This window comes from Spermophilus citellus (assembly GCF_964194105.1).
Source record: "Spermophilus citellus genome assembly, chromosome: 9".
In the NCBI taxonomy this organism is placed as follows: Eukaryota; Metazoa; Chordata; class Mammalia; order Rodentia; family Sciuridae; genus Spermophilus; species Spermophilus citellus.
Genome location: NC_138191.1, coordinates 107,842,578 through 107,854,675, shown reverse-complemented (window position 1 = coordinate 107,854,675; position 12,098 = coordinate 107,842,578). Strand labels below are relative to the sequence as shown.

The window sequence follows — 12,098 nt, the reverse complement described above, 5'->3', positions numbered from 1 at the left end:
GCTATGATCAATGTTACTTTTATTTCTCTTGGTAGTTTGTTTTTGTTTTGGGGGGTGTATGTGTGTGTGTGTGTGTGTGTGCTTTTCCTCCTAAGTATGCTCCTGGACTTGATCCATTGCTGCAAGAGTCTCAGGGAGCCTTGTATATATGTGTGGGTTATTTATTCACCACCGTTAAACCCCAGGATAGAAGATGTGAGGAACAGGACTCCTTCCTCCATGGCATGTGTTGATTTCAGAGGCAGAGGTGGTCAATGTGGAGAACAATGGAATTTTCCTGGGAACTGGGCTATAATGAGAGGTACCATCCATGATTATAACCCACCATCTCTTCCCCAATCCTTTCCTTTCAGTTTCTGAAGATAAGGCAGAAAATAATCTTCTCTGAAGATATTTGATAACAATTCCATAGAACAAAAACACATGCTTTACGTACCACTTTCAGATATTCTGAGTTTACTTCAGCTGGTAGATGAGCTGATTGATGCTTCTGCCCCATATCCCATCTTCCTGAGGAAGCTTACTCTATTCTTGGTAGCATAATGGGCCACAGAGAGGTGGAAAGGGTGCAAGAACCAAGCAAGTGCCTGGAAATACTCCCCTGGAAGGCAATTTTATGAATGAGTTCTTCCAGACAAATGTCACCAAACCTCCCCAGGTGCTCCTCAATCACTGTGTCATCTCTCAGGGGGATGGTCTTATTCTTGACCTCTGCTTGTCCATGTTTTAAGATGAGTTCCTGCATAGCCTTCAGATTTGGAAATCCCCAGGTCACAGAAGGTTTCACTATCCGTAGCATTTTTGGGTTTGGGGGTGACTTTGACAAATACCACTAAACATTTTCTTCAGACAAAGTCTTGCGATGGCCCTTTACACCAGTAAACTCACCCCATCAATCCTTTGGATGGAACAACAAAGACCAAGGAATGTCTATCAGGCACTTCCAAAGCATGAGGTTTCACTCAAGTCATCTGAGGCATACTTTGTCACATTGCTGCCACTAGGAATTATGTAGATGATTCCATGTCACTTAAACCTGAACTCTTAGCCTTTCCTCTGCTTCCCTGCCAAAAGCACCTGCTTTGTCTGGGCAGCTCCGAGGGCCTGATAAGCTTTCCTCTTTTTCAAGAGATTTTCTGGAACCAAAGAGATCTTTTTTCCTTGCTCTTTCTCCACCGTCTTCCCAATGGTGTGATTATTGCTCATGCTGAGTTCTTTTTGTTGTTGTTGTTTTGATGTTGTTTATATGGTGTACTGTTCTTTGGTGCAAAAATTTTCAACTAATATTTTCCTGAGGAAAAGAAATTTTGTATTCCTAATAATGCTTTAATCATAATGCCTATTTGAGCTAATATTTGGCTTCTTATTTGACAGCATACATTTTTCCACCCTTTTACTTTCATTCTCTCTGTATGTTACAGATGGATCTTCCTCAAGGAGCTAGGCTGTTTACTTACTCTTGCTTCCATTCTTTTTGTGGTTATTCTAGAAATTACACATACATTGTTAACCTAGCTTGAAGAGAGTCATTATCTTTACTCTCCTTCCAGGGAACACAAGGGCCTTGGAATGCTTTTGATTCCTCTTACCTCCTTTCTTTACTCACATGTCATTTTTTCTTTATTTCAATTCCATATATTTTATCCAATAAGATAATAAAATTTTGTTTCATACTTCATTATTAATCTGCATTACCTACATATTTATTGCTTTTTTAACACCCCTTATTTCTTGTCATCTCTTAGCTTTTCCACCAGGAGTCACTTTTCTTCAGCCTGCAGAATATCAATTAAGGTCACCTTTAATAGAGGCAGAAGTACTATCATGGTGGAGCACTCTGATTTTTCAATTATTCTTGAAAGATATTTTCTCTGTGCGTGGAATTTCAGGTTGTCAGCTATTTCAGTTATAGACCTTACTATGCTGTCTTTCTGGCTTCTGTAGTTAGGGTTAAGAAGTATGTAACCACTATTTCCAAGGTAATTTGCCTTTTTAAATTTTTTCTGGTTGCTGTTAGGATTTTCTCTTTGCCTTTATTGTTTTGAATTCAGGGCTTAATAAATTTTACCAATTCTTGGAAAATCTCAATGCTAATTTCCTTGAATAGTTGCTTCTGCCTGGTTCTTTCTTTCCTTTCCTTTATAAATTCCAACTAAGTACATGTTGGTTGGAGTTTGTGATGTGGATTCTACCTGTAGATTCTACCTCCATGTCTTTTAACTTCTCTTCCATACTTTCTTTTTTGAATCCTTGTTCAGAATTCTGTATAGTTTCTTATCCCTCTTCATCCACTAATCCCTTTTTGACCTTATTTAATAAGCCGTCTAATGGTAAGCTATTACATTTTTAAATTTTAGTTTTGCATTTTTTATTTTGTAGAAGTTCTGTTGGTCTTTTTCAAATTTGCCAAGCCACTGAAGATATATAAGTTTGCCTTTATCTCTAAGAACATAATAAGCATAGTTTTTTGTCTCTACACTTACAATACCTAAGGAATTTGAGTCTTTTATTTGTCCTGTTAATCACTTCTACTCTTTCATCATATTTTATTTTCTTCTGGGCCTTATTATTTCCAATTATACCATTCATCAATCCTAGAAAATTAGGAAAAAGGTAACTTCCTACAAAGACTCACCTTTGATTGTTCCAGGTATCTAGGGTTGATATAGGATACAAAACCAACCTGCAGCTACCTACACCAAGTTCATGGCTTAGGGTTCTCTGAAGTTGAGGTGATTATAAAACCATCAAAATCTGTCAAAAGGCTGGCTGCTGACCACAAAGTTCGCTTTCCTTTTTATTTGGGCTCTTTTCAAAACCAAGGCAATCTTCTCTGCCTTGGGGTGAGGACACGGTTTTACTTCTGGTTTACTTTTGTCCTGGCAAGTTACAGATCCATATGGAGATGGTCTCCTATGAGACTCTCACCTTGCGCAAGCCATGTACTTTGACTCCTAACCTCCTTGTCCTACAGGGCTGCCAAACCACAGTCTATATTAGGATCAACAAATGTTCTCAGGGCAAAAGCAACTTAGATGTTCTAGTATTTTATCCAGCTCTCTAGGTTCCCAATTGATCACAGATTTTGACCTCATAGTTCCTTTTTATCTTCTCAGCTTTTAGTGCTTTTAAGGAAATCTAAAATGTTTTCAACCTCAAAAATATATTCAACATTTTAACATTTTCAGCGGAACTTTGGTTCAAATAACCTAGCCTACCACTTTCAGAAACAGAAGTCTAACAATTTTTTTCTTCATAATAATTGAGTGAGCTAAGTTTTCCTGGACATCTATTGTATTTGCATGAGATCCTCTTGGCAGAACAGGGGACATGCCAAGGATACTTTCAGATGACATATTCTCATAACCCAAAGGCTCTCTTCCCTGCTACCACAGAGATAAAATGCTTCCTACAAATATGGCGGCTCACCTATGTGATGATGCAAATTCTCTTCTTTTGCTCTCTGAACCAAACTATATACCCAGCCACACATTCAGTTCCTACAATTGTTACAGCAAGGGATTTACTTGCTGTAACAATTGTAGGAACATTTATATATACATATATACATATATATGTATATGTATATGGCATATATGTATATATACATATATACATCATATATATACATGCTATATATAACATATATACATCAGGGTATACTTCCTACCTTATAAATATGACTTTTCTGATACTTTCTAAGAAAGTACTGCTGAGCTCTGTGTATCTCTATTCTACTTCTCTTCACTTCCTACCATGTGGCTTCCACCTGAGCTCATCTACTTAGAACAGTCTTTGCACATATTTTGAAATCTGTAAATTAAATTCATATCAAGCTACAATTAGAATTTTCAAAATATTTATTTTTATTTTTTCATTTTCCTTGTTGCTTTTGACTGTCTCCCAGGAAGAAAAATGGAAATACAACCCAGCGCAGTGATGTTTGTGCTCAGAGGTTCAAGTCATCCCGACTCCCCTTTTTCTCTCACATCTAATATCCAATATACTCTTTGTCAACTCTACCTTAAGATGTATTCAAACCTCTATCCTACTCAAAGCTACCATTGTATATTATGTGGACTATTGCACAGCCTCCTAATCAGCATTCTGATTAAGAGAATCAGACTCACCTAGCAGAGTCACCCTCTCTGGGCTGTCTACAAAGCTGAAGAAATGCTGGGAAGCTTTAATTCAAACACAGAACAAGCTTTCTCTAATATATCTTCAACACTGGCAGAAAAAAAAATGTACATAACTTCTATTAGATGCCTCTAACTCAAAGGCCTTCAGAGTCCTGGCAGGTAATATAAATGAGTAAGGAGGGCAAGGTGGAAATAATGGCAAACAGGGGAATTCTATGCTACATCCAAAGAGAGAAGCCACTCTATCTAGTTCCAAAGAGGAATGGGGATCTTCCGATGGTTCAAGAGAGACCAGAAATCTGTATTTTAGTATAAAATCTCCCACTTTTTAAAAAATGACAACTAACTTGATTTTTAAAAATTCTATGCAGAACAAATAAAACCCATCTGCTGACCAAATTTGGCTGGGGGCTCTCAGTGTGCAACTTCTATTTTATATAGTCAGCTCAAAATTAGGACACAGGTAATTTATCACACTCAAAAGCAAAGTTTCCCAGGGGGTTCAGCGGGAAGATTTCATTAGCTGGAGTAACCAGAACTCTCAGTCCCTTTCAAAACCTCCAACTTCTCTACCAATTCTGGTACAAACTCCCACCAACTTTAACCATGAGAAAACACCTGGGCTTTAGAATCAAAAGATCTGTTCAAAACCCAGTGCTATGTCCTAGAATTCTTTACCTTCTCTAAATCTTAGTTTCCTTATCTGCAAAATGGGAATACTAACTCCCATTTTGGAAGAGTGCTAAAGAATAAATGTAAGTAATGCACCTGGCAAGTAATAGAGGCACAGATAGATAATAACTATTATTAACAGTCTAGGACCTGCCTTTCCCAAAGAAAATCATGGTACATGATAATTCAACAACTATGATACACAATGTCTATAATAAGCTAATAATACCTGCACCTCTTTGTGGAATAAGAGAGTAAAAATGCTTTAATAAGTAGAATAAGGATGGGAAACAGCTCTGTAGGAGCCCAGGTTTTGATACCAAGGTACATGCTTGTGAACTTAGTCCAGAATGTCTAAGTTTGTAGAAACCAGTACTAATTAAAATTCATAGACATCAATTATCTGATTATTCAAGAACTCTCACAGGTCTTGAAACCATTTTTCGTATGCACATTACAACACGACACTGAGTCAAGTGAAGGCATGCCAGTTCCCCAAAGGCCTGAAAAGAATGAATCCTGTAGCTCAGGGAGACACAACTGGGAAAGAAAGCCAAGTGTGTGCAGCAACGCTTTCTCCATGCCAGGTAAACTGCAGGAGCTGAATGAGAGTCCTCCCTCCATTGACAGATGCAGGGAAGAAGCAATCTCTGAAAGAGTGTTTCACTCCTGTTGGAAAAGCCTATCCCCTGCCATCCCACCTGCCCTGTGCCTTTCCAGGAGGAGCAACTTCATGAAGAGCCATGAGGTATGAGAGAGAATGCGTAGGACACTAGGCCCTGCTCCACACAGTGCACACGTAGAGAGTCACAGACAAGGTCGGGGCCATCCCAAAGGAAGCACAAACTGTGCTTTCTCCAGGAGCCAAGAGAACCCTCTAGAGCTGAATCCAGAAATGTGTTTCAGCCAGCAGAGAATGCTCAGTAGGCTTCTCACCCAGGAGGTTTAAAAAGAAAGGAATTCATCTCTGATCAGCTGTACTTCCCCCCCAAGAAGGGCTGAACTTCCAACCCCCATGCCAGATTTGCCTGGTCTAGTCCTATTTCTCAGACCCTCATGGTTCCTATAATCATGCATACCCATTATCAGTTTTCCTCTGGGGAGACCCAAGCACTGGGAAACCACTTACCTCCTTTACTGCCAAGCCTCTCCTAGTAAGCAGGTGATCAGTAATCATTGATATTATTTCTAGGTTTAAGAAAAGGGAGCTTCGGGACCAGAGATATGGCTCAGGGAGAAAGAGCTTTCCTAGCATGCACAAGGCCCTTGATTTGAGCTCAGCACTGAAAAAAAAAAAAAAAAAAAAAAACCAGAAGAAGAGGAAAAGGGAGGCCCAGAAATGGGACAGAGGAGTTGACAATTGCTAAAGATGTGCATGGGGTAAACAGGGATTCAGAATATTTTTTTATAAATTTCTGTGTATGTTTAAAATTTTCCATAATGAAAAAAATTGTTAAAGGAAAGTAGGAGGAGGATGCAGACGCAACTTGAAAACAAAACTATGTTGTTCACTCTCTACACTGCGTCTGGACACAGAACAATCTGGGAAGTGCTCTGGCTTTCAGATCCACAGCCTAGAAGGTCATGTGCTCCTGGAGCAGAGATTGTATCTTCTAAGCAACACACTCAATGTCCTCAACAAAATAACCTTTGCAAATTTCCCTAAAACTTTTCAAAATTATTCTGGCAGGACCCAGCTTCCCTTCTTGGCCTGTGAACCCTCTGCCTCCACAAATCACCCCTCCAGCCTCTTCCCATTACAAGAGCCTCTACTCCCTGTTCCAAACTACTGTGTTGAGCAATTCAGCCATCAAAACAGTTCCTGGGTGGCAGCCGAATGCCTGGGTTTCAGCGACTTGTTTAATTGAGTCTCCCTCTGGATGTCAGATGTGAGGATACTTGCTTTCACTTATTTTTTTGGGGGGTGAGAGGCAGGGGAACCAGGGATTGAACTCAGGGGCACTTGACCACTAAGCCACATCCACAGCCCTATTTTGTCTTTTATTTAGAGACAGGGTCTCACTGGGTTGCTTAGCGCCTCGCTTTTGCTGAGGCTGGCTTTGAACTCTCAATCCTTCTGCCTCAGCCTCAAAGTCACTGGGATTACAGGTGTGCGCCGCTGCACCCAACTTTGCTTCCCCTTCCTTGACCCCTTGCTTTCACTTTTAAGGGGTTAGGGAATACTTTGTAGTTTCTTTGCCTTCCTCTTCTCTTCAACCTCAATTTGCTCTTCATCAATCTCTTTTTAACCTTAAGTGGAGTTTCACAACTGTCCTGTGCATTGTAGGATGGTCAGCAATATCTCTGGTCTCCACCCACTGGATGCCAGTAACCCATATGCCACTCCCAGTTGTAACATCCAAAAATATCCCCAGGTTTTGCTAAACATTCCCTGTTGGTGGGGAGGGTCCCTGGTTGAGAACCACTAGCCATAAAGATGTTGAAAAAATATGACCAAAATTGTCCTGGTTAATAATAATAATAAATTATTATTATTATTATTATTATTATTCAGTTTATTTCCATATATACTATTAGACAATGTATTTTAACTTATAAATTTGTAAATATGAGTATTTAAGAAATGTTGCATTCTAAACCAGAAATACATAAAGTAACAAGAAAAAAATGATTTAACATTTGAAAATATGTTTTCTTTGCCTTGGTGGTTTCCTGTGTAAGTCTTATTTGCTTCTCCCAAATGATCCTGTTTTCCAGTCAACGTGGTCATCAAGGCATCTCTCGCTGAGCCCTCTTGGAACACCACACAATCTCAGTTTAAATTGGAAGAAAAGCTTCCAATGCCTTTCTCAGCACTTCCCATGACGTGTGCTGGCTCTCGAGCACATATTTAACAGGGGTCACTGGAGAACAGAATCCCCCAAAAGAGCATTTCTTGGAGGGGGGGGACGGGGGGAATGCACTGCTAATGTGTTCTAGTGGTCCAGCTCTGAAACAGTTGCACCCAACTCCTCTGCATAACCCAGTGAAAGTCACATCCTTTTGCATCTGAAACCTTCCATGCCTAGACTAGCACCTACTTCCAGTTTTGACTTCGAGACATGGGGGTCCAGTGGATGCTCCCAATGCAGGCTTCACCTCTTCCTCTGCACATCCTATACCTCTGAGGCCAGAGAAACACCCAATTCCCAACCTGACCAGAAGTTTAATGGGAGGTTAAAGCAGCCAGTGTCAGAGGCTGCAGTACCCCTGGGGAAATGCTGTTATTTTTCTTCATTAGGCAGAGGGAGTTTCCCACTCTATTTAAATGGACACTCCCCTCTTGAGAAGAAAGGAGATCTGTTTACTGGTCTGCAGAGGCCTTGCATTAGCCACACTTTATTGCACAGCTTTGAGAAATATGCAGACAAAACTGTCTCTCCTCCCCTCTCCACTGACTTCCCAGTTCCATCAATGGCTCTCCCAAGCCTCCACCCTCTCATACACCCAAGAGATGTGGGTCTCTGATGCTGTGGGCAGACAGTCACTGGATGTAGGGGGTTCTGTCATCGGGGGTCTAGTTCCTCCTGGTCTTCTGTAGCTTCCCATTCCCTACCACTGGATACAGTCCCATCTTCTCAGATGAATGGATTTGTGAAGCAGACCAAATGTTTGCCCTTGGAGGTGTCCAAGCAGGAATAGGCTGAACAAAGGTGCCCACTTAAGGGGGCATTTATCCACTGGACAGGTAATGGAGGGAGAAGGAAGAGGTCTTTAGTTACGACTTAAAGCATCCTTCCATCCCTGACTTGCTGTGATTCTGGGAACTTCTTGATCTGCGATTCAGGTCCTGCCATCCTCCAACCACAAACCTCCTGTAAAACGATACTCAAATCTTATGCTGTGCCTTACAGAGGAGGACATTTCATTCTTAGGTGCATCTACTGGTCTCTCCAATAGGCTAGTTAGCTCATTTAATTTAATGACTATTATTCCATCAATGAGGAAATGGGAGGTATGGAGACGAGGCATCTTAATCAAAACCATAGATGAGTTGGTGGAAAAGTTAAGTCCAGAAGAACTCCTAACTTGATTCTTGTGATGACACTGTAAAGCACTCTTCTGCCCTGATACAGAATGCAACACTCTACAAACAACATGTAGAAATGAACACCTACGGAAAGAAGGCAGACCCACACATTGGTTAAGGATGTGGACTCTGAAATCAGGTTACCTAGGCTAGGCTCTGGCTGTCATTGGCTTAATTATATGACCTGAATTAAGCAAAGGGGCTTCAATCTAATTGCCTTAAACACAAGGTAATGATAATCCCTTCCTTATGGGATGGTTGTGAGAATTAGATAACTTAATAACTGTAAAACACTCTAAATAGCGCCTAGTAGCTAGGGCAGTGGCACATGCCTGTAACCCCAAAGGCTCAGGAGGTCGAGTCAGGAGAATTACAAATTTGAAGCCAGCCTCTGCAACTTAGCAAGGCCCTCAACAACTCATCGATACCCCATCTTAAAATTAGAAAATAAAAAAGGGACTGGAGATGTGACTCAGTGGTTAAGCGCTCTTGGGTTCAACCCCTGGTACCAAAAACAAAACAAAAACACTAGTGTGTAGTAGATATGCTAATAAAATATGACATCATTATCATCCTCACAGCTCTACTATAACCCCCAAATATAACAAATACCTTGCTTTAAAAAATACAGCCTAGCAAATCAAAACTGAATCTTGTTATCTTAGAAATTCATCCAAAAAGAAATCAGTATGGAGCATAAACTCATAAGATATTAGTCCAAAAAATATATAAGTGACATAGTGACTGCAACCATTACTACCAGCAAGAATGACCTCATAAAACCTCACAGATCAAAATCATTTTAACACCTACCGAACCAAAGAATTTTTTTAAAATTACCTAGCCTCTAGCAATAATTATCTTAAGTAAAGTGGGCTGCAAATCTGTTAGAGAATTGTTTTTTTCTGTGATATATTTCTAGTAAATTGCTGCTTCTATATTAAAAGTTCTGGTGTTGCAGAACTGGCATACTAATAGAAAGATTATTATAGAAAGACTATTAAAATGAATTAGATATTATTAAAGATTCAACACTACAACAGCACCTGATTACAAAGGATTTCAAGCCTATTGCTTAATGGGCAGATGAAAGTGCTAATTAAGCCCACTCTTAAAGGATGTCCCTAGGCAGGTCTGTAAACCACAGGTAGCAAGAGGTCTTCAAACTAAATGAGGAACCAGTAATGCCTACCCAGTTGGATAAGGTCCTACTGGGAAGATGGGGAGGGAACAGGAAGACCTAAGTTTTTCTGCACTGGAGGGGTAATCTAGTAAAAGTAGACAAGTATTCAAACTTAATTTGAACCGTAGCTTTTCCCTTAACTGCTTCATCAGCAACACTTGGAATTCCTCCTTTGCTTGAGTGAAGAAAACCAAAGAACCCGCCATAAATTGGAAACCTTCAAACACAATCAAAGAGAGGCAGAAAAAGCTTTGCCATCATTACCCAAGTCTTCTCAAGCAACCAGACTACACTCTCTTCTCAGGCACCTTGGTTAAAAACACCTCTCGCTGCAAACACAGCCCAAAGCTCTCAATGGTTCTTAAAAAGAGTTGCTAGACTACAGGCATCAACCGTGCGTTTCAGGATCTATTTTGCTTTCCCACCTTGTTAATTAACTAATCAGGGATGGCAAAGCACCTCACAGATATGAAGTGTCAGGAAAATGCTCAGTAATTTCGCCTACCTGGTCTAAATATCAATACTAAATTAAGAAGGGGGAAGGGTGAGAGACACAGCTGTCCCCAGATTGCTGCAATCCGGGGCTCCCTAATGGAGAAGCGGAGAGACCCGCGTGCCCTGCAGCAGCCTCCAGCCCCAGAGCAGGGCTCTCGGCAGGACTTCTGGAAGAGAAACCTGGACCAGGGCCACCTCAGGGCAAAGGCAACGCGGCTCGCGAGGCGCATCCTCGCTACTCAGCCTCCATCTCCCCGCATCTCTTGGATGTCAACAAACCCGGACCACAAAGTGAAACTTTCCTGGCCCCAGAGGTCGCGCCGGGTCTCTGTCCCTTGCTTGGGAGCAGACAGGTGTGGGGCTGGGGTGGAGACCCCCTCCCCGAGTCCCAGGGATTGTGGAATTGGCCCGGGAGGGGGCTCAGGACCAGTTCCCTATGTCTGAAGCAGGAGGGCGGCCGGGTACCCTGGCTGCAAGGCGCGGCACCCTAGATTTGGGGGTGGGGGTGGGGAGGGCTGTTGTCCCGCCCCCCGGGACCGCCCCCGGCGGCCAGGGGAGCCGCGGCGCTGACACAGTCTGGAGGGGGCGCCCGCGCGGCGGACCAATCCCGAGAAGGGGGACGCGATGGCTCGGCAGCCACGGCCGGCCTTACCTGAGCGCCGGGCCGGGACACGGGAGGTGGCTCGGGATTCCTGATGGAGAGCGGCTGGCAGCAGAGCTGGCAGCCACCAGGGCCACAGCGTGCAAGGAGCCGCGGTGGCGGCGGCGGCGGGCGCGGACTGACAGCCCCAGGCCCCGCCTCCAAGCCGCGGGCCCCGCCCCCTCCGTAGCCTCGCGGCTGGCCCCGCCTCCTCCGCCCACCGCCGAGGTCAAGCTCGGTCCACCGGCGCGGAGGGCGGGGGCCCTCGATTTCGATTGGCCCTGGAGATGTCCGCCCCGCCCACTCCCCGCCCCCTCCTTGGCGGGAAGCAGCGCGTGCGCAGTGGCCCAGAGGCGGGAGCGGTTATGCCAAGTGCGGTTGTGCCTGTCCGCGGCCTGAGGTACCCGAGCATCTTTCCTTATTCGGGAGGACTGGGAGCCCCGGCTAACCCGAGGAGCAAGAGTCGGACTCAAGACTTGGTGATGAGCGGTCTTCACTCACCTGTGAACGAATCTGCGGGAGGAAAACCACCCTGAATGGGCCACAGGCTCCAACCAGAGGAAGCCCTAGAAGTATGAACCACATCAGAAAACCAGCCGGCCGGCCGCGACCCCGCGCAGACCAGTGTCCCTGGCCAGCAAGTGTGAAGTGTGCGCGGGGTGTCTAGTAGATGCGGAGGTTAGCGTTGGCGTTAAGGGTCGTGATAATCAGAGTGAGTGACAGGGAAGGAAGTAACACTTCTCTCTTCCAGCATCTTTTCTGCTCCCCTGTCTACCTTTCCCATCTCTCCCTCTGCACTGGCTTCTAGCTCAGCCTGTAAACAAGATCAAGTCACTGAAACTCAGCAATTCCATTCCTAGTTAAATATTCAAGAGATTATGTTCGTGCACACACGCAAACCTGTACACAAATGCTCAGGCAACATACAAGGACAAA

The 12,098-nt window shown here is 43.2% G+C and overlaps 1 protein-coding gene and 1 pseudogene across 2 annotated transcripts in view; both read right to left on the bottom strand.

Moving 5' to 3' along the window:
• HIVEP3 (HIVEP zinc finger 3) overlaps positions 1–11,311 on the bottom strand; it is a 464,171-nt gene extending 452,860 nt beyond the window's left edge. The window contains exon 1 of the mRNA XM_081305082.1: positions 11,175–11,311. The gene's annotated coding sequence lies outside the window, so the exon portion shown is untranslated. The remainder of the gene's footprint in view (positions 1–11,174) is intronic.
• Positions 457–1,206, bottom strand: LOC308655560 (ribosomal protein uL30-like; annotated as a pseudogene). The gene has a single exon. The product of its transcript is annotated as a ribosomal protein uL30-like (transcript).
• Positions 11,312–12,098: the final 787 nt, after the last annotated feature.